We start from the raw sequence: 21,676 nt of genomic DNA on the forward strand, positions 1-21,676 counted from the left end.
ACATTGTTTTCATTGGAGCAGTTGTTGCATTTTTCTCTCAGCATTTACCAAAATGGTCATGTGGTTTCTCTTATTTGACTCATTTATGAGATGTATATATAGCAATAGATTTTCTTACATGAAGGCATTTTTGCGTTTCCCAGGTAAGCCCTATTTGGTCATGGTGGTTTGTTCCTTCTTATGCTATGTTGTGGAATGCTAATCACGTTCTAAATTTTTGACTTACATTCCTAAGTAAAGGTGAACAAAGTTTTCTTTTCTTTGGGTAACATCTTTATCGAGTGTTGCCATCAGTGTTCTTGTGGCTTTATTATTTAGAGGGGCTCCTCTCCTCTCTTTCTCAATGTTTTGGGCTCCTCCTTAGAGCCTCCTTGGGGTGAGCATTTGGCCAGGAGGGCTGTTTCTACTCCATGTGGATCTCCGGAAGGGTCCCTCCGAAAGATGCTGTCACTAGAGAGCTAGAGCCCCCTTTCCTGCAGAGAGGCGGAGAATCCATCCTACAGACTCCTCGCTTTGATTGGAGCCATGGAGCAGATTAATTGCAGCTGTGCCCTGGAATTTCCCCAACACACAAATCTTCGTGATGTAAAACAGCTGGGAGGAAATCCCAGCATGCCCTGTACAGAGGCAGGACTGCCAATGAGCTACGGAGATTAACCCTCCAGCTCCCAGAAGGTAGGGAGGGCCCCGCCCCAGCCGTCCTCACCCTGTCCCACACTTGCTTAGTGTGGACAGGACTCTACAGGGCTCGGGGGAACGCCCACATTCTCCCTGTTCGCACGTTCTCACAGAAAAGCCTTTAAGCAGGGCCTGGGCAACAGAGGAAACAAAGCTTCACGTTACAGAATCCACAGCTCCCCACAGTTGCACACAAGGAAAACAAGTCAGCTCCCAAAACTGCGCAGGTGAGAAAACTCCAGCCCAGAGAACGCCTTCCGCTGCTTCTAGAGGACAGGCCCAGTAGGCAGATAAAGCGCCCCTGTCTCCAGCCACAGTCTCGCCCATTTTTGGCCAGCCGCCTATCAGAAGACGCAAAGGGTCCCAGTTTTGGTGACCGGTCCTTCCTGCCTCTCTGGACCCCTATGGTAAATAGTGACTTTGGGGACCCAGAGCCAGGGTCCCCTGTGATAGAGAAGCAAGGGTTTCCCAGGCTTTTCAGGAGATTTCAAGTCCCACTGCCACCCAGAACCCAAGGCTACCCCCAAACCCCGGGTGCAGGTGGCTTCCCACCACAGTGACAATGACATTATTCAAAATGCTCTCCTTGTCCTCTTAGAGGCTCTATGTAACAGGAACCTATACTATAACCATATTATAAATGACAAATGTGAGGAAGTGATCTGTGCCTCCCCTCTCCATTCTGCCACAGTTGCAGTCGTTTCTCACCTGGACTCTACTGCAAATCCTACTAGAGTCAGCTTTCTTTTTTTTTTTTTTTTTTTTTTGAGACGGAGTCTTGCTCTGTCACCCAGGCTGGAGTGCAGTGGCCGGATCTCAGCTCACTGCAAGCTCCTCCTCTCGGGTTCACGCCATTCTCCTGCTTCAGCCTCCCTAGTAGCTGGGACTACAGGCACCCGCCACTTCGCCCGGCTAGTTTTTTTTGTATTTTTTAGTAGAGACGGGGTTTCACCGTGTTAGCCAGGATGGTCTCGATCTCCTGACCTCGTGATCCGCCCGTCTCGGCCTCCCAAAGTGCTGGGATTACAGGCTTGAGCCACCGTGCCCGGCCTTAGAGTCAGCTTTCTAAACACCAGCCAATCTCTCCCCTGCTCAAAACACTTCCCTGGTTGGTTTCTGGGGTCAAGAGATAAAGCCTCCAAACTCACCAGCAATCCCGCACCACCCTATCCTTCTGGCTTCCGCCCTCACACCCCCAACCCCGGCTGCACAGTCCTCGCTGCACTCTGAATGCACCACGTGGCCCCGCTGCTCCCCGGCCTGCTACGGCCTTTACCCCGTCCTTCACTCGTGGGAAACTTTAACCGCTTCTTCAAAACCCAGTTCTCCCAAGGTCACCCTCCCTGGCATGAGTCCTCCACGAGTCCGTCACTCTCGAGGAGCAGCACACGGTATTCCCACAGCACTCACCAGGCTACTCTTCCTCATTTACACACTCTGCCTGCCCTTGGGACTGTAAGCTCCTCAAGGATCATGCCTGCAGCTCAATTCCTCACCTAGAACCTGGCAATCATGATGTGTTGAAACCCTGTCCCATGCTGTATTAATGCAGTGAGCTTAGGCCCAGTTTCCACATCTGTAATGTGGTATTAATGCAGTGAGCTTAGGCCCAGTTTCCACATCTGTAATGTGGGGTTGAACAGCCTCTCCCTGAAGCCTTTAGGGAGGCAGCACACACGGGAGCCCATTTCACTCGTGGGCAATGCCTGCTTCTCACAGTAACTGGCTTAGTTCTGCCGAGAATATGTAAACATAGCATGGAGGCTGGGATGCCCAACTTGGCCAGTTCCTGGAGACCCGTTTCTATCTTCTGTAGTAAAGTTCACAAATGGATCCAAGTTTGAAAATACATCAACACTAGCAATGAATTTGGGAATAGGGAGACAGAAAAGCTTTCCCGACTGGGAAAACATTTTTAGTTTTCAGCAGTCAATAAGAGAAAATGAAAGTGTAAAGAACTTGTTCCCAAACAAGATGGATTAGACAAAGTTCCAGGGGCAAAAGTATAAAAGAAGTTTTATACTCTTATCCCTGAGAATGAGTTGTTTACGCCTTTGCATAACTTGGTGGATGGCACTAAATCCCAAACGACATTTTTTGTTTTACCTGAGTGTAGGTTAGATTCTTTCTTGAGGTATTTTTTTTTTTTTTTTTTTTTTTGAGATGGAGTCTTGCTCTGTCTGTCGTAAGTGCAGTGGCACAATCATAGGTCACTGCAACCTCCACCTCCTGGGCTCCAGAATCCTCCAATCTCAGCCACTCAAGTAGCTGGGACCACAGGCATGCGCCACCACGCCTGCCTAATTTTTTGTACTTTTGGTAGAGACAGGGTTTCACCATGTTGCCCTTGCTGGTCTCAAACTCCTGAGCTCAAGTGATCTGCCCACCTTCACCTCCAATTCTGCTGGCATTACAGGGGTGAGCCAACGCACCCAGCCTGCACTGGTCTTAAACCCATGAAGATACTTTGCTCACTCTAGCACCTGTCGCAACATTTAGTCAACAAATGGTTTTAAAGCCCATGCACTGGTAGCAGAGGGGCTCCAAAAGCATTTCATGACTGAATAGTAAGAGTGTGTCAATCAGGTGTCAGTTTCACCATAAACACGTCTTTCCCCGGCTTTCCCCAAATGATTCTTTCTTTTTTGGATGATCTCAAACTACTGTTTTCCCCTCCCATTCCAAAGAACCTGGCAATTTTGCCTCCCAGATTTGACACAAGGTTTGTTTTTAAAAACTGGCTCCCCCTCAGAAGCCAAGCTTTCGTTTTAGAGCACAAGAGGCAAGAGATCTGGGTTCCAGGCTCTTTCTAACCTTTCTGGACTCCATCTTCTCACCTTTAAAATGGGAATATTTTACTTCATCAGCCTGAAGCAGGGACCTGGACTAGATGGTCTCCTTTGGAAGGAAAAGTCGAATGCAGCTATTTGTCTAAACACAGAGGGCACTGAGAGTGCCGACAGTGTTGAGGTGTTCAACAAATATGGAATCAAGGGTCCTAGCTGAACCCCACTTACAAGCTGTGTGCCTGTGTACCTCACCTTTCAGAACCTCTGGTTTCCACATGTAAAACAGGAATAAGAACACCTATTGCCTGGCAGAGTGGTTATCTCATGTGTGGCTGTCAAACTCAAGCGTGAGTGTCCTCTCACACCGGAGAGGACCAGGCAGAGTGTGGGGCATGTGAGGAGCTTGTAAGAACTCTGTGATCAGTCACTAAATGTGTAAGTTATTGGTATTCTATGAGCCTGTGACCTGCACTTTACCTGGGGGAGGGGAAGAGCCAATTAACACAGAGCTTGGCCACTCATAGATCTATGGCGCTTCGTGGGGAGAGAGGTCTGGTTCAGTGGTGTGCTGGTAAATACCTAACAACTGGCTCTCTAAGCAAAAAACAAAGTGAAAAACCAAAGCATTTGCTGGTATTCATGGTGTAAATACGCCCACTGATTTCAAGGTACCACGATGAGCAGTGCGGAAGAGATGCTTCCAATTGTCTGGGTGCCAACTGGCTCGGGCACACCAATGCACGTGGGCAGGAGCTGGGTTGGGGTGGCGGTGGTCTCAGATGTGTCCTGACTTGCTGGGATGGCTGGAAAGCTGAGACACACATGGTTCTCAGCTGACGCGCGCCTACCTGCTTGAGGTCTTGATGGAGAGCCGGACACTTGGCTAGGTATGTCCCCCTGACAGCTGCGTGCTCTGGAGGAGGGAAAACTCTGCTCCCAGAGCACTAGGCATAGCCATTCTGTGGTGGCCCTGACCAGGGGGACCCCTGGGACAGAGCCCTAGGTTTTCAAACAATGTCAAAGTTCAACTTGTTTTCGGGTCCGCATTTCTGCAGCCTGGAGTGCTGGGCCTGCTGAGTCGCAAGCTGCCTCTCCCATCGGCTGTGACCTTGGGTTTGCTGGGCCTGGGCAGTGTCCGTGCTCACTGCCCAGTCACCAACGCGCTGCAGGAAGTGTCTTTGGGGAAACTGACTTTGGAGGCCCGGTCCTCCTTTCCCTGAGGTGAACCCTGCCGGGCCCCTCCCTCTGTCTCTCCCCTGTTGCTGCGTGCCTGGGAATCTACTGACATGCTTCTCTCCCCTCAGGCCCTCAGGTGAGAACATCTGCTCTGGCCCCCACGGGATGCAGAGTCCACCTGCTGGCCTCTGACCAGGAGCTCAGACTGGGCTGAAAGAGCAAATGCCTTTCTCCTTCACAGCCTGCAGCCTGTTCTCCGGCCTGCACATACCCACCCATGCCACTCTGCCCCCACTCCATTTGTCAGCATAGTAGGGCTGGTCCCACAGCCCTCCCCGCAGAGCTGCCTCCTGGGTTACAGCTACATAGCAGCCACCATAGGGTGGTGCCAAAACCCGCTCAAGGGGCCCATGCTCACAGACATGGAGCTGTTTCCCAGGCTTTGCTGCAGTGCACACCCTTGAACACTCACCATGTCACCCATGTATGTCTATAGTGGGAGGACACATTTCCAGCTGCAAGGGGAATCACTAGGTCAAAGACAAGCACATTTATGTTCTGAAGAGTGCTATTAAATTTCTCCCAGTTGACACTGCTAACAGCAACCTGGGAGAGGGCTTATTTCCCCACCTCCTTGCCCATACAAGGTTATTAAACTGTTTAAACTTTGCCAAACTGACAGGTAAAAAAAGTCCCTTGCTGGAGTTTCCATTACTCTTGTAATGAGCGAGGCTGCGAATTGTCCTCTGTATGGGTGATGATTTGAAGGAGGGAAAAAAGATGTGTGTGGCACAGAGGAAGTGGGCACACAATCTGCTGGGTGGCAGGGACGGGGGAGGACGAGTATGGAGTCACTGCAGGTGAAACACAGGAGGGGTCTGTGGGCTCCCTGCAGCCGGCACAGCCGGTGCAACCCCTCCTGCACTTGATCTTCACTCGGGGAAGAGGCCAGAGAGGAGGAGCTGAGGCTGAGTCTGTGGGCTGCTGTGAGTGAGGAGGAGGCGGGAGGAGAGCCCAGGAAGCTGCTGGTGGGCAGCTGCCCCTTCTGGTTCTCCTCCTTTCCCTTCCCAGAACGTACACAGGCTGCTTACATGTCCTCCCCACCTCCCAGGTACTTCTCAGCCCCCAGCAGGCTGGCTTCTGTTCCACTCCCTCCACTGTCTCTGTAGACACTCTCTGTCTTTGCAAGGCCATGGATGACTTCAGAAAGAAAATAAAGGCAACTGGCTTTTGAAATGCCACATGCCATGGGCAGCTCTGGGGAAGCCTCTCCTCCCTCCTGCCCTGTGGCTGCAGGTTCTGCATGCCTTCTGGGTGATTTTTTATTGATATATTGGTTAATGGATTGATTGATAGGGTCTTGCCCTGTCGGCCAGGCTGGAGTACAGTGGCACGATTGTAGCTCACTGCAGCCTCAACTTCATGGAATCAAGCAATCCTCCCACATCAGCCTCCTGCATAGCTGGGACTACAGGCTAGCACCACACCACCCGGCTAATTTTTTTTTTTTTTGGTAGAGACAGGGTCTCACTATGTTGCTCAGGCTGGTCTCAAACTCTTGGCCTTAAGTGATCCTCCCGCCTTAGTCTCCCAAAGTGCTTGGGATTATAGCTTTGAGCTACCAAGCCCGGCCATCCACATTTATTGACTTGAATAAACTGTCCTGGACAAACTGTTCAGTGAGAAAAGCCAGTTAAATAATCTGGAAGCATAGTCACCCAAATGTTATTGCTGGATTTTTAACATTTCAGGCAATTTTATTAGTTCCTTTTTTGTATTTTTCTTCTTCACTTGAAATTTTTACAATCAGTATGTCTTATATCATAGTAACAGTAAGCAAAGCTATTAAGAGTAACGCCAGATGAATTATTTTCAATCCTGTGCCTTCAGTGTACCTAACCAGACACCACAGAATCCACTTTAATGCCTTTAGTGACCCCCCTAACCTGCTCTGGGCCACCAAGTTCCATGGCTTCTGGACATCTTTGGAACCCTATTCCATGGAGAGGCCCCCGCAGCAGCCTTCTGGGTTTGCCTGAGCTCCTGCAGGTTCTCACCCAGGAGGAAGGCAACAGGGGTGCGCGCAACCCAGTTTGAAAGGGGTGGTGATGGGCTGCCAGCCACATCGGCAGGTTGCTTTGCCTCACACTGACAAAATGTCTCTTGTCCAAGAACAGGGTAGTTGACAGAAATGAAGGGGTCCCAAATCCTCTTTCCACTGAGTGGTCTCCACCAGTGCTCCTGGTCTCAGTTCATCTCTTCCTGTCTACCCTTCACTTGCCTCTAGAAATATCTTTCTAAAATATAAAACGATGCTGTTTAAAGCTAGCAGGAAGCTACCCGTTCTTACAGGACTGCCTACCAGATGACCACGATGCAGTGACAGCTCTGTACAGAGCCCTCCGTCGATGTTTAGTGAGTATCTCACCTAAAAGGTGTCTGTTTATGTGCATGATATACCACAGGAGAGATTTTTTAAAGTACATAAATAACTAGACTATAAGCCTACAAATGACAGGTTCAGATAAGACAGGGATTGCAATGGGCAAGAGTTATCGTGGAACGACTGAAAACCTCACAGAGGAGGTGGCATCTGTGCTGGGTCCTGCAGGCAGGATATACTTCCATAGTTGTTTTACTTTTGAAAGCATTCCATATTAATTATCTGATTTGCTATTACTGACTCCTGGATATAGGTAAAGAAGATATTATGACGTTCATTTAAAAAATGGGAAACTGGGCCGGGCGTGGTGGCTCACGCCTGTAATCCCAGCACTTTGGGAGGCTGAGGCCGGCAGATCACGAGGTCAGGAGTTCAAGACCAGCATGGCCAATATGGTGAAACCCCGTCTCTACTAAAAATACAAAAATTAGCCGGGTGTGGTGGCGGGCGCCTGTAATCCTAGCTACTTAGGAGGCCGAGGCAGGAGAATTGCTTGAATCTGGGAGGCGGAAGCTACAGTGAGCTGAGATCGCACCACTGCACTCCAGCCTGGGTGACAGAGGGAGACTCCGTCTCCAAAAAAAAAGGAAACTGAGCCTGCTGGAGGCTGTTGGATTTACTTGACACTGGCCTTAGAATACAGGGTCTGGGCGGTTATGTTGTAACTCTAAGGGTACAAGGACATGATTTCTGCCTTCTAGAAACTTGTGGGTGGGAATGGGACTCACATTTGTAATCGCAGCATTTTGGGAGCCTGAGGCAGGTGGATCACTTGAGCCCAGGAGTTCAAGATCAGCCTGGGAAACAAAGTGAGACCCCGTCTCTACAAAAATACAAAAAAGATTAGCCAGGTGTGGTGGTGCACGCTTGTAGTCCCAGCTACCCGAGAGGCTGAGCTGGGAGGATCAATTCAGCCCTGGAGTTCGAGGCTGCAGTGAGCTGTGATCATGCCACTGCACTCCAGCCTGGGTGACAGACTGAGACTGTCTCTAAATAAATAAACAAATAAGAAACTTCCAACTGATCTTGGAATCTTGGGATAGCAAATACGGGGCACAGGAGCGGTCCCATCCCTCTGTGCTTGTGGCAGACACTGCTAGTAGACCACGGTACCCTTTCTTTCTTACTAAAGCTGGGTAAGACCTCAGAATCCTCAACACAATATACCAGGCAGCTAACAGTTGATTAAAACTGACGTGTAAGGTGCAGTCTATTTATTCTCTCTGATTTATGCCAGGAGGTAGATACAGATGTTCTGTCGGGTGAGAAGGAGGGGGCAGAAACCAGGTCATAGAAGCATCTCTGTTGGCTGGCACAAAGTGGAACTCAGCTCCTAGACGGCGGTGAAGGCTTCACCAGGAATATGACTGGATGGCAAAAACAGTCATAATTTGCAGAAAGTCCATTGACCAAAAGCAGGCCTGAGAATTCTAAAGTTTATGGATTTTCCCCTATGGGAGGAGAAGCTGGAAAGCATCCCAGGTATTGAGGGGAAAGGAAGCAGGATCTGTGTATAATCAATGGGGAACAGGAAGCGCTTATCTGGGGCCAGTGAAATACTCAACACAAAAGAACAGCCAGGCAGCCTGGAGCTGCCTTCCAGCCTAGAACCTTTCCCCGCGGCTCCTGCAGACCCAGCCGCTGGCCAAAGTCAACAACAACTGGGCACCGGGAGAGGGGAAATGTCTGAGGCAGCCCCTCCATAGACGGACAGTTCCAGGAGAGATCTCTGACCTCACAGGTGAACAAGGACACAGGAGAATAAGGGTCACACCAGCCACCTCTACACAGGGCCATTGCTCCTGATAAAGGAGCCTGAAGAACGGGTCCTGCACCCTACCCTAGTGTGTATGCAAATGTGGGTGCACATGAGGCTTACATATCTCAGGGAACAACACGATTTTCTGTCCATATTGAAGGGAGCGTGCAAGAAGTTATGATGGACAGTGGAAGGGCTGAGAAGTTTTCCACTGATTATGGGCATGTGTGTCAGATACCTTGTATGCATTATCACAACACCCAAACTCATCATGCCTCTTCCTCCTCACTTTATGAAAACAGTGTTGTTTCCAGTTCCCATCTCAATTCTATTAAACAACGCCTCCTATTTTTTAGTACCTAAAATATTTACATTAATAGGCCTTAAAATATGTATGTATTTTTGGCAGGGTGTGGTGGCTCATGCCTGTAAGCCCAGCACTTTGGGAGGCTCACCTGAGCCCAGGAATTCAACACCAGCCTGGGCAACATGGTGAAACCCCATCTCTACAAAACAAAACAAAACAAAACAAAAATGTATATATATAGTCAAACAAAATTATAAATACATAAATATGTATGTGTATTTTTTATGTATGTGTATGCACATGTATATACATATATACAATTACATATACATGTTACAGGCAAAGTTTGATATCTTGGATACTGTTGCTTACAGTGAAGCTCCATTTTTAAAAAGTGGAAAAAAGTGAATCAATTCAAAGAAAAATAATTATGTAAATAGTATAGGTGATATGTGGCAAAGATTATGCGAGTAAGTGACATCTGGGGAATACTGTTGTAGGATTGCATGTTTGTGGCCATCCAGGGGCCACTGCCAGTTGTGGATGAGGGCACCCCTAGGAAGTGGAGAAAGAGGTTCTGCACACAAACTCAAAGGTCAGAGCTTCCCAGGATACACCACTATTTTCTCCCCAGATTGCTTTTCACCAAGATCTATCATCTCTCTCTTCTTACATACCTGCAGGGTCAAAACCTCAGACATCTATTCCTCCACCTTCTTCCTCACTTTATCATCTAGCCCATCAAGTCCTGTATTTTTTCCATCTCAACTACCACTGTCTTGCAATTCACTTATATTTACCTTGCCCCACACTTGTTCCTCCAGGTCGGTCACACACCCTGCTGCCCGCTGACTTTCCAGCTCACAGCCGGGCTCACATTTCCTCGCTTAGCTTCTCCTAAGCAATTTGGGGACAGGCATCCAGTCTTTTTTTTTTTTTTTTTTTTTTTACCTGCTGCTTCAGAAAGGCATCCAGGCCGGGCATGGTGGCTGACGCCTATAATCTCAGCACTTTGGGAAGCCGAGGAGGGTGGATCACCTGAGGTCAGGAGTTCGAGACCAGCCTGGCCAACATGGTGAAACCTGGTCTCTATGAAAAGTACAAAAACTAGCAGGGCATGCTGGCGGGCGCCTGTAATCCCAGCAATTCAGGAGGCAGAGGTTGCAGTGAGCCGAAATCGCACCACTGCACTCCAGCCTGGGCGACAAGAGCAAGACTCTGTCTCAAAAAAAAAAAAAAAAATTCATCCAATCTTATTTGCCCTTTGGGTCCCCACAGCCTTTAGCACAGCATAACATTTGTGAGAGGTGCTTGATGACTACTGCAGGGTGTTCTAGGATTAACCAAATTAGAGGTGCAAGTCCTTCTCTCTGGAGGTGCTGCCTCCCAGGCAGCTCTAGTGGAAATGTTGTATTCAAAGGCAATTAGTGGTCACACTCCTGGGGTTGTTGCCATAGACCCTAATTTAGTTGACCTGGGGTGAGAACAGAGAAACCATCACCTTTTGGGAGAATGATGGATAGAGGGAATGGGAAGGTCCGCTGCCAGTGGAGACCCTATCAGGCGAGTAAGACTCCATTTACCTAAAGCGATCAAATAAAAAACATTTACTGATATCATATCTGCCTCTATTTTCTTTTATATTTTCCCCTATAGTTAATATATTATAAAAAATAAGCAAAAACATCCTAACTCTTTTGTAGCTGGGGGCCTTGATGCTGGGATTCTGCTGTTCAACCCTGCACGAGTGGGAGGGTGGTTGGTTGGTAGGATCCCAACAATGGCCAACGGGAGATGCCCACTTAAAAACAAAATTATAAAAAAAAAAAAATATAAGTAAAATAATTGAAAAAAAAAAAAAATAACTAAAAAAGAACCAACATAAAAAAAATAAACAAAAAAACAATGGGGTGGTTAGGTGGGGGGATGGAGGGTTGAGGAGGGGGGGGGTGGGGTGAAACTGGGGAGGGCCAAAAAAAACAAACAAATACAATGGTGTGAGGGGGGGGGTGCAAAACAAAAAAAAAAAAAAAAAATTAATAAATAATAATAAAAAAAAAAAAAATAAAATAATCAAAAAACCAATAACAATAAAAATAAAACCAAATGTTAGGGTAGGATGGTGGGGCTTTGTAGGGGTGGGGGGGTGTTGGTTGTTGTCGTGGTTGTTGTGTTTTCACAAAAAATAAAAAAAAAAATAAACATAAAAAACAAAAAAAAACAAAAAAATAAAAAACAATTGTTCAAAAAAAAATACAAATTATTTTAACAAAAATAAAATGAAAAATAAAAAAAAAAATAAAAAAAAAAAAATAAAAATAGTAAACATTTTTTTTAGTCAAAAAAAATATATAAAAAAAAAAACAAAATAAAAACAGTTGTTCCAAAAAAAAATAATAATAAAAAACAACATAAAAAACACAAAAAAAAACCAAATGTGTTTTGTAGTATGTTTTTTTTTTTATTCATATTTTCCTATTCGTTAATTATTATAAAATAAGCAAAAAATCTAAAACATAAAAAGAAAACAAAAAAAAGCTGTAGCATAAAAAAATCAATAAAGAAATCCAAACAAAAAAATAAAATACAAAACAAAAACCTAAAAAAAATAAATAAAAAAAAAAACTGATGTGGGACCCTAAAAAACAATAAAAAAAAAAATAAAAATAAAAAACAAAATCAAAAATAAGAAAACAAAAAAAAAAAAAAAAAAAAAATATAAGTGGAATATAGCACTTCTGAAATTCATACTCTGTTTGATATTAGTATCACTTCAGATAAGTAAATAAGTATGTGCCAAAGCCAAGGACAGGAAACTGTCTGCATAAATCTTGGATAACCAGATTTCTTTAAAGAAAACATTTAGCGATGAGTTACCTTGTGCCAGATACTCCATGTGTTATTTTGTTTAACCCCCTTATAAGTTGATGCTATGATTATCCTCATTTAACAGATGGAGGGATTAAAGTACAAAAAGGTTAACTAACTTGCCCAAGTCTATCTCAAAGTCAACTCTTTATTTATTTATTTATTTATTTTTGAGACAGAGTCTTTCTCTGTCACCCAGGCTGGAGTGCAGTGGTGCGATCCTGGCTCACTACAACCTCTACCTCCTGGGCTCAAGTGATTTTCCTGCCTCTGCCTCCTGAGTAACTAGGATTACAGGTGTGCACCACCATGCCAGCTAATTTTTGAATTTTTAGTAGAGACAGGGTTTCACCATGTTGGCCAGGTTGGTCTTGAACTCCTGACCTCAAGTGATCCACCTGCCTTGGCCTCCCAAAGTGCTGGGATTACATGTGTGAGCCACCACGCGCAGCCCCAAAGGCCACCTCTTTGTTTTTTTTTTTTTTTTTGAGATGGAGTCTCGCTCTGTCACCCAGGCTGGAATGCAATGGCACAATCTTGGCTCACTGCAACCTCCGCCTCCCGGGTTCAAGTGATTCTTCCACCTCAGCCTCCCAAGTAGCTGGGTTACAGGTGCATACTACCACACCCGGCTAAGTTTTGTATTTTTGTAGAGACAGGGTTTCACCATGTTGGCCAGGCTGGTCTTGAACTCCTGAAATCAAGTGGTCCTCTCGCCTTGGCCTCCCAAGTGGTGGGATTACAGGCATGAGTCACCACACCTGGTCAAGGCCAACTCTTAATCCTTTCATTATGCTAGTGCTGGAAGAGAAGAAAACACACCACTCCTGCAGCCCATCCTGGCGCTCCTCAGATAAAGGCAGTCAGGCCCATGGGGTGAGCTGTCCCACCAAGATCACGGAGGACACCGGCAGAGCTGGGATCAGAACAACCCAGGTGTCCTGGCCTCCAGCTACAGAAGAGCTATGATGGATTAGGTTATTTCTTTTACAACACATAAACATAAAAATAATTGGAAAGGGATGAAATACTAGTGTAAGCAAATCAATATTATAAATACCAATCTGAGAAGTCATAAAACACAACAAAATAATACTTGTACTATTCAAAATTTCAAGATGGATAAGCCAGAAGGCATGCCAAGCATGCTCAACAGCTCCACACTGCCCCCTGGTGGTTCCCAGGTGCCCACCGGAAGCATGCTGGGCCAATGACCAGCGGGAAACAAAGGCCCTGGACAAGGATACCTGCTGCAGTGAAAACCCCAGAGCCGGTGACCTGGTGGGCCAGACAACAAAAATCCTGGGCTGGGCACCAAGCCGTCAAGGAAAATCTCTGGGTTCTACTCCCATTTGTTTGCAGAATTTGAGATAAAGAGGTTATGAACTCAGTAATGAGTTAACTACTTTTAGTCTCTCATGTTGGCAGTGGCCTTTTCCCCCTTTAATTACCACAGGCACTTTTTAATACCCTGTTGGTGGGAAAGTAAATTAGTAAATCCTTTCTTGTGCAATTTGGAAGTATGTATCAAGTCTTCTGAAGGCTTATTGTCTCTAGGAGTGCATCCTAAGGAAATAATTAAGGATGCAAGCAAAATATAGAATGCAAGGATGTTCACTGAAGAGCTGTTTATAATAGCTGAAAGATATTCAATGCCTTATGCTACAATTATGATATCTGAATTTATGTAGCAGGTGGTTATTTACAGAAACAGAAAGGTGTTTACGCTGTCAAATGAAAAAGCAAGATACAAAACATGTATTTCCACCTGTGTAATGGGGAGTGCTTAAAAAAAGAAAAAACATGTATTGAATCCTACTTTTGTAAAACAGGTATCTTTATGTATGTGTTGAGAAATCTGGAAGAATATATATTAAGAGGTGAGTTGAACTTATCTCTCTGGGCGACAAGATTATGGGTGTTTTTATTTTATTCTTTTGGCTAAACATACATTGATTTTAAAAGGTAAATGCAAATATATGCAATGGGAATCACTTTTTAATTAAAAAAATTTAAATATATAAAAACACTCAGAAAAAAAAAATAGTAAAGTCTATATTCAAATATTCAGCCTCTCATTTCTGAACTTCTGAGTGCTGTTTTCTTTTGAATGGGGTCTTGCCCCTGACAACCTTCCCAATCGTCCCCATTACGGCCTGGAAAAATGTGACCTCAGCCATTTGGAACCCTTCAATGGTTCCTGGGCAACATAAGCTGGGGCCAGTAAGTGCTGTGACTGCCAGCTGCTTGAGTCCTTCCGTGGCTGAGGAAGGGCCCGCTCTACAGCCCCGCCCTGGACACTCTCCTCCACTCTTTCCCTTCCAGAGGGATTCCCCTCTGGGGGAAGGTCTGGACACCAATTCAACCAGAGAAGACAACCCAGTCTGCTAGTTCTCAGTCTCACTGGCATCAGGGTTGCTGGGAGGAGCTTTAAAAACACTGATTCCTGTCCGCCTTCCCCATTAGGATTTAACGCTTCCAGGGTGGGGCTCAAGCATCTATTTTTTTTTTTTTTTTATAGCTCCCAGGTAATGTTAATGTGAGGTCAGAGCGGTCCCCAAATGCTCACACCTACCCCTCCATAACTTTCTGCAGTTTCTACCCATTATTTGGGCTTCTCTCTCAAAGATGACCTTCCTGGATCTATGGTCCTGGCTCTTTTATACTCTTCTTTCACAGCCCAGAGCAAGCATAAACCCACTTACCAATTAAACACTGTTTAGTGCCATGGTGTGCCAGGTTCATGGTTCTCCGCTACCTAAATCCTTGCCTAGAATACATATCTTCATTCCAGCGGATCCATTATAAGGCTCAAGGTGGAAGTTTCTGGTAAAAATGGAGGATCTCTAATCTGAGAGCAGCCCTCATAAATTAGCCATCAGAAGGTGAGACAGGAAATGCCCACACAAGTTTCCTGATGGTTTCCTGGACAAATTCACTATCATAACCCATATGCTATAAACATTCCTAACGGCGTTAGCACATTACATGCCTTCTTTCTGGGTTGGGAGAGGGGCTGCAACGCATTCCCCCAACTCTCCAATCAAATCTAGGGCTTGGTCTTTATGGAATTTCAAGCATCCAGGCTAGGCTAGTTGGGCTGGGAAGGAGGGTACATTTCAGAGCACAAAAGCTCTAAAAACATTTCTCAAATCCCCCGTCATTTCCTGAGTGACCTAGTAGAGCACCAATTCTAGGCATATCCTGTGTGTGAGGTTGGTTACAGAACTTTCACAAGCAGCTGTTTGGGGACCGAGACTGGGTGGTGATCAGGTCTTCTTCAGGCCTGATGATGACCCGAAAATTCCACATCTTTGCCACTTCCTTCCTGAGCCCCCAGTTCCTATCCAGACTCTGAAACCCAATCACTGACCAGGTGACAACTCCATCTCATGTCCGAGGATTTGTGATGCATGCACAGCACCAGACTGGGTAGGTGTGGCCCATTTGAACACTTTTTTGTAAGTCCATTGGCCAAATTCTCATTTGATTCACCTTCATTTTCCATGTTCCATTCTATCCATTCCTGGAGGTCAGGAGTACTCACTCAGAGTCACTCAAATACATGCTGAATTAAACTCAAAGTCATGGTTCAAATGGGCCATCGATTTCTTCCTCTTCAATTTCCATTTTTCCCTTCAAAGAAGGAAAAATGGGCAGGAAAAATCAGTGCAATTGGTTGGAGACCCACAGTTGGATGGGCCCTGTGCTGAGGCCGTCTCTCCCTTACAAGCTCTTTACAAAACCCTCAAACCCCCACTGCCAATCCCTCCACTCCCTCCAATCATTCAGTCCACTGCCACCTGCCTTCCACGTCACTGGCCCTGTTCTCGCTAAGGCCACTGCTGACCTCCTAATTACCAAACCCAATGTCATCTTCCAGGTCTTTTCCCTAAGAGGTCCCTCAGCTTCTGGGGTACCCTTTCGGCTGGTTTTCCACTTACCCCTCCAGCCGCTCCTCAGGGCCTTGGCCTATGCCTCGAAAGCTGGTGTTCTCTGGATAGTCTCCTCCTCCCCCTGCGGGTTGGCACCCACTCGGTGATCATGCTCATCTCTGCAGCTGGCTCCAGCCTTCCTCCTCATCTCCAAGTGCTTCCTTGATACCGTGCTACAGGCAGCTCAATCCCATACAGACTCATCAAAATCCAGCCCTGATCCTGTTTCCTCTATCCTATCAACCAGGGCTCCTTTGAAAGTGAAAGGGAACACCTTTAACAATTATGACCGATGATGTAAACCAGGACATGCGGTCACCCTGAGGATTGTACAAACCTTGGGGATCATTCTGGCCTCTTCTCTTTCCCTCACTCTCTACAACTGACAGGGGACCAAGTCTTGTTATTCTAACTTGGACTGTCTCTCCAATTGTTTCCCTTCCTCTCTGCTGCTCACTGCCCTGGACCTCTGTAAAGACTCTGAGCTGTTCTCCTGCCTGCAGCACCTCCCCAGGCCAGCCCACCCTTCCTGTGATCGCTACTTCCCCCCCACCCCCACCCACCCCCACCAAAGCTCCAGTGGTTCCCCAATGCCTGCAGTAAAAAACCTAACTGCTCAGTGGGCATTAAGGCCCTGGCCTACCCTTCCCATCTCCAACTGCCTATTCCCAACAACACCCTCCATTCATGTTCTAGCCAGCCAATTACTCCATTCTCTGAGTATTTCACTATTTATGCCCCCAAGTCTTTTGCCAAAAGGCTGCCATGCTTTCGCCAGTGACTGGACCACCACCCTGGGTACCTTTGATCATTGGCCCAAGTGCAGGCAAAGGGCTGCTGAGGGACCTGAGCTTTCCTCAGTTGCATGTGGAAAGTGTGCAACTGTCACGATGTAGATGACACTCTCTCCTTCTCCCTCTCTCTCTCTGAGGCCCTTCTTTCTGGAGTTCCATAGCCCCTGGCCTGGCCCAAATCTGGGGTAGGGGTAGAGTATCTGAAGCCACTGCAGTAGCAGGTACCCAGTGTTAGCCTCTAGTTCCCCACTCTTGGTGTCATTTCTCCCCGGGTCCGTGAGTAGCCTTCCAGAGGGAATCCGCTGGAGAACTTACTGGAGGATGGCATCGGGCTCCAACTCCAGGGACTACAACCCATATGCTTGTTCTCTAACTGCTTTCAGAGTTCCCAAGAGACCCTGTGAGTTCCTGGGTATCCCCCATGTATATGATGGGGAATTCATTCTGCTGGTTTGATCTCTTTTCCTTTTGGCAACATCTTCAAAAAAAGTCTTCCTTGGAGACTTCAAACCTGGATCTTTAACAAGTCCTTGATGAAATGCTTGGAAATGCTCGTATTTTCACCCTGAACTTGACAGCAGCCTCTATAGACTCCTTTCTCCATATTCTGCTTGGCTGGTCAGAGGCTAGAGGGATCCAAAAGAATTCCTCAGGGGAGGCAGCCCTAAGCCTACATCTTACTCTTTTTAGGCTTTTTTTTTTTTTTTTTTTTTAAGAGACGGTGTCTTGATTCTGGAATTTGCTCTCAGAGGCAGCGTGCAGGTGTGCTCTTTGTGGAATTCCACTATGGCGTACCATGGCCAGGGCCAGAAAGTGCAGAAGGTTATGGTGCAGCCCATCAACCTCATCTTCAGATACTTACAAAATAGATCGTGGAATCAGGTGTGGCTCTATGAGCAAGGGAATATGTGGATAGAAGGCTGTATCACTGGTTTTAATGAGTATATGAACCTTGTTATTAGATGATGTGGAAGAGATTCATTCTAAAACAAAGTCAAGAAAACTGGGTTGGATCATACTAAAAGGAGATATTACTCTGCTACAAAGTGTCTCCAACCAGAAATGATCAATGAAGTGAGAAATTGTTGAGAAGGATACAGTTTGTTTTTAGATGTCCTTTATCCAATATGAACATTTATTCATATTGTTTTGATTATTACAAGATGGCAATAAATGCTATGGGATTGTTTGTATTTAAAAAAAAAAAAAAAAAAAAGAGACGCTGTCTTGCTTTGTTGCCCAGGCTGGAGCGCAGAGGTATGATCATGGCTCACTGTGGCCTCCTGGGCTCAAGTGATCCTCCCACCTTAGCCTCTTGAGTAGCTGGGACCATAGGCACACATCACCACACTCAGCTGATTTTTTTTTAACAGATGGGATCTTGCTATGTTGCCCAGGCTGGTCTCAAACTCCTGGCTTCAATAATCCCACTGCCTCACTTGGCCTCCCAAAGTGCTGGGATTACAGGTGTAAGCCACCATGCTTGGCTTCTTTTTAGCTTTGACAACATCTACTTCAACTCACCTGATTGCTTAGGCTGGGTTTTGGTTACAGCTAAGGCACAACTTCTTGTCCTTACAACCTTTGTCAAGATACATGCTTGCTGGTGGAATCATGTACAGCCTCCACTTCACAAAGTCCTCTCCCAGGCATTGTCCAGGGAGGTATCCTTCGTGAGCACACACATGCTTCATTATCACAAACACGCTGAAAATGATCTTCCTTTTAATGCCTGCTTTAAACAGCTCTCCAGAGGTGGAGAATCCAGAGGTCTGGCCTGTGTAATACACTTCGATAGAAACCAAATGCCCTTGTGTACAGGCCTACAGGCCTTGTTATCATAGTTAACTTTTACGGTGGGTTTTAGGGGCTGAAAAAATTCTACTAATATTATTGGAGATACATTTTGTAGCTCTGGCTACGAAATACCACACACACACACACACACACACACACACATGCACACACACACCTCAGCAATAATTGAGGAAGTAATTGAAAACTAATAACACTTGAGTATATGTACAAATTCTACATAGGTGACTGCAAACCACAAAGATACTAATGAGAAATGGCAGACGGGTTCTTGGCAGGTAGGATCTCACAGGACGTGGTGCAGGGCCTGTCACAGTAGATGTGATAACTGAGGGAGGGCAAATTCTTGGTCATTGTAATAAAACCAAATCCCAGAAGAACTTCTTTTACATCCCAGAGTGGAGGACAACTATTTTAGGATGTTGCCGCTTGGACACACCAGTTCTATCAGAAGGGGCTGAGGTGATACTGAGTTTTCTTTTTTCCTTTTGTATCTTTTTTCCCTTTGTATCTTACACAGTAGAGCACATTATTCAACATATGTTCATTAAATGGCCACCGAAACATCTTTCACACGGGTTAACAAATGGCCAGGCCTCGCGTACAAAGTCTATTTGTTTATTTATTTTTTGAGATGGGGTCTCACTCTGTCCCTGGGGTTGGAGTGCAGTGGTACGATCTTGGCTCACTGCAGCCTTGACCTCCCAGGGCTCAAGTAATCCTCCTACCTCAACGCCTACCGCCGGGTAGCTGGGACTACATGCACGCATCACCATACCCTGCTATTTTTTTTCCTGTACTGTAGAGACGAGGCTCACTATGTTGCCCAGGCTGGTCTTGAACTCCTGGGCTCAAGCAATCCACCCGTCTCAACCTCCCAAAGTACTGGGATTATAGATGTGAGCCACCGTGTCCGGCCACGTAGAAGGTCTCTTTAAATGATGAATTGGAAACATCAGTATTTCTTCTTTTGCTTAAATTCCAGTCCCCTGCCAACCGTACACCACATACCAAGATTAAATAGAGAAGGGCCCTGGAAGCAACTGGTTCGCTGTAAGCACTTGACAGCTATCAACCATGATCATCATTTCTTTTTTTTTTTTTTTGGAGGCGGAGTCTGGCTCTCTTGCCCACTGGAGTGCAGTGGCCAGATCTCAGCTCACTGCAAGCTCCGCCTCCTGGGTTCACACCATTCTCCTGCCTCAGCCTCCGGAGTAGCTGGGACTACAGGCGCCCGCCACCTCGCCCAGCTAGTTCTTTGTATTTTTTAGTAGAGACGGGGTTTCACCGTGTTAGCCAGGATGGTCTCGATCTCCTGACCTCGTGATCCGCCCGTCTCGGCCTCCCAAAGTGCTGGGATTACAGGCTTGAGCCACCGCGCCCGGCCCATGATCATCATTTCTTCTTGCTGATGTTACTGTAACATTGTGGATGAAGCAGTGTTTGCCTTAATGAATGGGGGTGAGTTTGGAAGTCCTGCCCTCCAGGGATGTCTTAGTTCCAGGTGCTGCAATTTGCACCTGGAAATGGAGAAAGGAGAGACGCCTGCAGTTTAGTGCCAACGGTGAAAGGTCAGCTGGAGGGTGCTGGGGGCCTCTTGGGAGTTCTCAGAGGCCCTCCCCTCATATATGCACAATATCTGGTGTACCAGCCACCAAGTTCTGGAGACCTCCAGAATGATCGGAAGCTTCTGCAGGGTCCAGTCAGTGCTCAGGAACATTCACCGCCCTCCTTTTTCCTTTCCTCATTCAACATCCCTGCATTTCAAGGCTCTCTACCAGCATTTCTTTGTTCATTGTTCAGAAAAAAACGAATCAAGCCATGACTAGAGGCTTGAATTCAACTTTAAAAAATTGTATGGCTCAAAGGGTCTCTATCCAAGTTTTTCCCAAAAGATTATTCTCCAAGGAAAAAAGGAAACAAAATGGCTAAATCTCAACATTTTTTCAGTCTCCATTATCCCACGGCTCTCTCTACCCCTTGAGACATACAGTCTTCAATAGTAAACAGGGCTGAAGTTTGAGGGCAAGGCCTAGAGAAGCTGTTTAATTTCTACCCCAAAGACAAACTCAGATTCTTTCACAATTTTCCCTCAGGCCAGACCTCTGCTTTATAGGGCCAAGCCACTGAAAGAACAAATGAATGCGAACAATTTGCCTCCCAGCAGCGAGCACTAAGATCTCCTACAGATACGAATTCCCGAGCAAACTCTGCCCAAAGATAATACAAATGAAGGGGTTTATCGGGCTTTTTAAAGGGTGGCTGCCTGATTTTCTTTAGGATCTGAATACATTTACACGGGGATTGGGGTGGGGCGGGGGGGGGGGGGGGGGGGGCGCACTTACTGACAGAGCAGTTTTAGAAAACCAACACAGGCCCTAGAACACTCATCAGTCTGCAGCGGCTCGGCTGCTCATTCCACAAATACTCACTGTGCATCCACCATGTGCAGCCACTGTGTGTGGTGCTGCGGGGGACAGAATGACGATGTGTCTTGGGAGGTGGCCTCAGCTATAGGTAGGGAGGACAGGGCTTCTGTCCCAAATGGTAAATGTCATAGAGTGGGGGTGTCACAGAGTGTGGGGGTATTACAGAGTGAAGCCAAGAGGTGGGATCTGAACTAGACCTTGGAGAGTACAGATGGCAGTTTCCACAGGGCAAGGCTCTATTCTAGAACCAATGTATTCCTATTAACAAATAAGCAAGGGTTTTGAACTGAAAGGACCTAGGACACTGTTTTCCTAAAGACAGCTTCAGAGGTGGGCATGGCTACAATTTGTCTGAAGTCTCAGAGGTCAGTGATGGTCACCCACTGGGAAAGGAAGGGCATGCAGACAGCCCCCCAACCCCAATATCTGCAGGGTTTGGGACAAGAACATAGATTTAAGTCCATATGCTTACACATGTAAAAGTTGTAACTCAAGCTGACAAACTGTTAAATACATTCTGTCCTCCTCCCTTGACAAATATGAATGCTATGAAAAGGCCAGGCTCGAATTTAGAATTCCCAGACTCCTGGGTTCTGCACCAGAATGCGGTGGTGGTAAGAGAGCCCGATCTGGCACCCCCACCATTCCGTTCCATCTTGTCCTACGAGGTCTTGGGACCACAC

General features: G+C 46.5%; 1 protein-coding gene and 1 pseudogene across 2 annotated transcripts in view; one reads left to right on the forward strand and one right to left on the reverse strand.

The window, feature by feature from the left end:
* TCF7L1 (transcription factor 7 like 1) overlaps positions 1 to 21,676 on the reverse strand; it is a 180,724-nt gene that overhangs the window by 33,081 nt on the left and 125,967 nt on the right. The window lies entirely within an intron of this gene.
* Positions 17,475 to 18,172, forward strand: LOC126933439 (small nuclear ribonucleoprotein E-like; annotated as a pseudogene).

Source organism: Macaca thibetana, chromosome 13 (assembly GCF_024542745.1).
Source record: "Macaca thibetana thibetana isolate TM-01 chromosome 13, ASM2454274v1, whole genome shotgun sequence".
Classification (NCBI taxonomy): domain Eukaryota; kingdom Metazoa; phylum Chordata; class Mammalia; order Primates; family Cercopithecidae; genus Macaca; species Macaca thibetana.